Source organism: Chrysochloris asiatica, unplaced genomic scaffold (genome assembly GCF_000296735.1).
Source record: "Chrysochloris asiatica unplaced genomic scaffold, ChrAsi1.0 scaffold00128, whole genome shotgun sequence".
Taxonomy (NCBI): Eukaryota; Metazoa; Chordata; class Mammalia; order Afrosoricida; family Chrysochloridae; genus Chrysochloris; species Chrysochloris asiatica.
The window spans coordinates 6,937,952-6,943,621 of NW_006408646.1; the positions used below are offsets into that span (position 1 = coordinate 6,937,952).

Below are 5,670 nucleotides of genomic sequence, written 5' to 3' on the forward strand. Positions count from 1 at the left end.
AAGGAAGACCATAGAAGAATTGATGCCTTTGAGTTATGGTGTTGGAGGAGAATATTGAAAGTGCCATGGGCTGCCAAAAGAACCAACAGATCTGTTTTAGAAGAAGTGCAGCCAGAGTGCTCCTTAGAGGTCAAGATGGCCAAGCTTCATCTCTCATACTTTGGACATATTGTTAGGAGGGACCAGTCGCTGGAGAAGGATATCATGTTTGGTAAGATGGAGGGTCAGAGAAAAATAGGAAGACCCTCAACGAGATGGATTGGCCAAGTGGCAGCATCGATGGACTCAAGTGCGGCAACAGTAGTGAGATTGGCCCAGGATTGGGGAGTGTTTTGTTCTGCGGTGTATAAGGTAGCTATGGGTTGGTACCAACTTGATGGCACCTAACAACAACAACAACAAGTTTTTTAAAAAGGGGCAAATGCACACTTACTGCTGATTGGGGAGGAAACTCAACCTGCAAGTGGGATTGGTCTCCACTGGCTCTCTCCGAGTGAAAGTAAAAGTCATGAGGCCAGCAGAGTGGAGAACACTGATGTGGAGAACAATCTCATGCAGGAGAACAGCACCACTGAGATCTCCCATCAAGGCCTAGACTGTGATGAGGATGAGGAACACAATAATTTTGTAAGAAAAGCTTATTGATTCTCTGTTGCTTCAATTCATCATGATTCAAACTTTTCAGTTCCTAGACTGCTCATGTCACAGTAAGAGGACATGCTGTGGATGCTGGAAGCTATGCCAGGATCACCCATGTTGAACAAGTTTCAGTGGAATTTCAAGACTAGGAAGAGGTAGTCCACCTCTGAAGGATTAGGCACTGAACACCTTCTGAATATCGCAAAACATTGTCTGACATAGTGCTGGAAGATGAGCCCCTTAGGATGGAAGGCACTCAAACTACAACTGAGGAAGAGCTGCCTCATCAAAATAGAGTTGACCTTAATGATGTGAATGGAGTGAAGTTTTGGGGACCTTCATTTGTTGATGGGACATGACTCAGAATGAGAAGAAACTGCAAACATCTATTAATAATCACGAGTGAACTGAAATGGGCTGGTATTGGCCATTTTGAACCCAGATTCTCAGATTATTTGCTCAGCATACAGGTTGAATAAGTAAGGTGAACAAATACAACCTTGTCGCACACCTTTCCTAATTTAAAATTGCTCAGTGTTCCCTTGTTCTGTTCAAACAACTGCCTCTTAGTCTATGTACACATTCCTCAAGAGCACAATTTAGTGTTCCAGAGTACTCATACTTCATAATGTTGTCTATAGCTTGTCATGATCCACACAATGGAAAGCCTTTGCTTAGTCAATAAAGCACAGGTAAACATCTTTCTGGTATTTTCTGCTTTCAGCCAAGATCCATCTGACATCAACGATGATGTCCCTCATTCCACGTCCTCTTCTGAATCCAACTTGAACTTCTGGAAGTTCTCTATCAATATGTGGTTGTAGCCATTTCTATATTACCTTTACTAAAACTTTACTCAAATGGGACATTAAAGATATTGTTCAAATTAGGCAGGGTTTCATGGGCTAAGTGGGGCAGATGTAAATAATGATGAACACACAACCTTGGAAAAATAGGGCTCTGGGATACAGGGATTGAGACACGATTGGAATGGGCAAAAGGGGAGAAATAATGTTAAGATGCTTGGTTCTCTTTTGAATCTTGGTTTCCCTGGCATAGCATTATAAAATAGACACTTGAGGGAGAGAGAAGGAATAGCCAGAAATATCACCATAGAAAGCTTGTAAGTCCGTCTTCTGCCTGTAACTGATTGGTATACCTAAAATGGGGCTACAATGTGTCCAGTGAAGGAGGCTTCCTGTGGAGCCTCTGCATTATATAAGACCATAGGTGGAATCCTGAACAGCATCCAGAATCTTCAGAGGTGGGAAATTTCCACCACTCATCTGTCAGTTTGTCGTACTGTAGTGACTTGTAAGTTGCTATGATTCTGGAAGCTATATCATGGGTTTTTGAAATACAAGCAGGGTCACCCACAGTGGACAAGTTTCTCATGAGCTTCCAGATGAAGACAGACTAGGAAGAAGGAGATGTGAACTACTTCCGAATATTTGGTCACTGAAAACACTGTCAGATATAGTGGTGGAAAATGAGCCTTTCAAGTTGGAAGACATTCAAAATACTACTGGAGAAAAGATATCTCCTCAAAGTAGACTTGACCATGATGATGCAAATGGAGTAAAGCCCTTGGGACCTTCATTTGCTGATGGGGCACAACTTAAAATGAAGAGAAACAGCTGTAAACATCCACTGAAAATCAGAACACAGAATGTATGAAGTATGAATCTGGGAAAATTAGAAGTTGTCAAAAATGAAATGGAATACATAAACATCTTAGGCATTAGTAAGCTGAAATGGACTGGTATTGGCCATTTTGAATCTGATGACCACATGGTTTACTATGCCGGAAATGACAAACTGAAGAGGAATGGTATTGCATTCATTGTTAAAAAGAACATATCCAGATCAGTCATGAGGAACAAGGCTGTCTGTGATAGGATAATATCCATGTGCTACAGGGAAGCCCAGTTAATACCACTATTATTCAAATTTATGCACCAACCACTAAAACCAGTGAGGATAAAATAGAAGAATTCTACCAACTTCTTCAATCTGAAATCCATCAAACATGCAATCAAGATGTATTGATCATTACTGGTGATTGGAATGCAAAGGTTGGGAGCAAAGAGGAAGGATCAGTGGTTAGAAAATATGGTCTTGGTGATAGAAATGATGCTGGAGAATGCATGATAGAATTCTGCAAAACCAATGATTTGTTTATTTCAAATACCTTCTTTAGATAGCATAAGAGACAACTGTACACATGGACCTCATCAGACGGAATACACAGAAATCAAATTGACTACATCTGTGGAAAGAGATGGTGGAAAAGCTCCATATCAGCAGCCAAAACAAGGCCAGGGGCAGATTGTGGAACAGACCATCAATTGCTTATATGCAAATTCAAAACTGAAGCTGAAGAAAATGAAAACAAGTCCATGAGAAAAAATAAGACCTTGAATATATCCCACTCGAATTTAGAGATGATATAAAGAACAAATTTGATACAGTAAACACTAAAGACCAAAGACCTTGACCGAAGGTCTGGAATATTTCCACCTAAATTTAGAGACTATCTCAAGACACTAATGACCAACAACTAGAAGAGTTGTGGAATGACATCAAGAATACCATACATGAGAAAGCAAAAGGTCATTAAAAAGACAGGAAAGAAAGCAAAGACCAAAATGGATGTCAGAAGGGACTCTGAAACTTGCTCTTGAATGCAAGAATGCTAAAATGACTGGAAGAAACAATAAAGTAAAAGAACTCAACAGAAAATGCCAAAGGACAGCTCTAGAAGACAAAGTAAAATATAATAATGAGATGTGCAAAGATGGAGCTAGAAAGCCAAAAGGGAAGAAAACACTCAGCATTTCTCAAACTTAAAGAAATGAAAAATTTCAAGCCTCAACTTACAATACGGGAGGATTGTTTAGGAAAAATATTGAATGATGCAGGAAACAACAAAGGAGTCACTATACCAAAAATAATTGGTTGTTGTTCAACCATTTTAAGAAGTACTGCGTAGTGGTTATGAATCGGGCTGCTAACCTCAAGGTTGGCAGTTTGAAAATACCAGCGGTTCCTCGGGAGAAAGATGAGGCGTTGTGCTCCCGTAAAGATTTACAGCCTCGGAAACTCTGTGCAGGGTCACTATGAGTCGGAACTGACTCCATGGTACTTAACAACATGGTGTGGCACTAAAGGATAAGCACTACATTGTGAATCACGGGTCGGTGGTTCAAACCCACCAGCTGCTTCTTGGAAACCCTATACCGGATCGCTATGAGTCTGAGCCGACTCGACAGTTCTTAACAATAAAAACAATGCTCCACATAATAAGCACTGGACTGCCACCACAAGGTCTGTGGTTCAAGCCCACCAGCCACTCCTCAGGAGAAAGATGAGACTTTCTGCTTCTCTGAAGATTTAAAGCTTCAAAACCCTGTACTGGGTCATTATGAGTCAGAACAAACTCAACGGTACTTAACCACCACCACCACTACCATCACCACCACCACCACAACATATGATCAGTAACCAATAGTATTGAAGGAAGGAGTCCAAGTTGCACTGAAGGCATTGGTAAAAAACCAAGTTTTCAGAAACAGACAGAATAGAAGTTGAAATATTTCAGCAAACTGGTGCTGTACTGAAGGTGCTCAATGTTCTATGACAAGATATTTGGAAGACAGCTATCTGGTCAGTTGATTAGAAGAGATCTATATTTGTGCCCATTCCAAAGAAAGGTGACCCAACCGAATGCGAAAATCATGTAACAATATCATTAATATGACATGTAAGTAAAATTTTGCCAAAGATAACTAAAAAATAGTTGCAGCAACACATCTTCAAGAAGCTGCCAGAAATCCAAGCTGGATTTAGAAAAGAATGTGGGACTAGGAATATCATTGCTGATGTCAGATAGATCTTGACTGAAAACAGAGAATACCAGAAAGATGTTGACATGGTGTTTTATTAACTATGCAAAGGCATTTGACTGTGTGTATCATAACAAATTATGGATAACACTGCAGAGTAGCTGTTAATTTGTTCATGCATTTTTCTATTGAATTATCTTTTCCTCATTGATTTAAAAAAATATATTCTCACTAATAATTATTTTGCACTTACAATTTTTTCTAGGTTCTTGCTTGTATTTTCACTTTAAGACATCTTTTCCATTAATTTGTACTTTTGGGTATCCTTAAGAAATTCTCTTCTATTTCAGCTCACTAATAGCATTCTCTTATATTCTAAAAGTTTTAAAGTTTTTCTTTATATATTTTATTTTAAAATTCACTTGGAGTTTATTTTCATTCATGGCATGAGGTAGACCAAACACTTTAACATCTTAAATTCAAGTCCTGATGTGACACTGTAGCATAAGCACTCAACTGCAAGGTCAGTTTGAACTTCAAGGTCGGCTGTTCAAACTCACCAGCTGCTCCTCAGAAACCCTGTATAGGGTCGCTGTGAGTCAGAACTGACTTGATGACACTTAACAACAACAGTGTTATTGTTAATTTGTTGTTAAGTGCCATTGAGTCGATTACGACCCATAGTGACCCTGTATAGGGTTTCTGAGGAACAGTTGGTGAGCTTGGACCACTAACCTTGCAGTTCAAAAGGCTTTGCAGTCTGGCATATTAACCCACAGCACCACACCAGGACTCCAACAATATACATACATAAAATGGATGTTCATACATACATAAAATGCATGCATCATAATTATAAAATGAATATTCATTTTATAATTTTATAATTCAATATAAACTGAACACCAGGGGTAGAATCAATGTGAGACAAGCAATGTGCTTTGGAGACTACTTAAGTAGACAATCTTGTTGTTGTTGTCAGGTGCCATCGAGTTGGAACCAACTCATAGCAACCCCATGCACAGCAGAACGAAACAATGTCCGATCCTGAGCCAACCTCACGACTGCTGCCACACTTGACACCATCAATGATGCCACCTGGCTGATCCATCTCACTGGGGGTCTTCCTCTTTTTCTCTGACCCTCCATCTTACCCAGCATGACATCCTTCTCCAGCGACTGTTCC

The 5,670-nt window shown here is 39.7% G+C and overlaps 1 pseudogene; it reads left to right on the forward strand.

Moving 5' to 3' along the window:
• The window catches only part of LOC102831006, a 93,955-nt pseudogene that overhangs the window by 7,346 nt on the left and 80,939 nt on the right, over positions 1–5,670 (forward strand).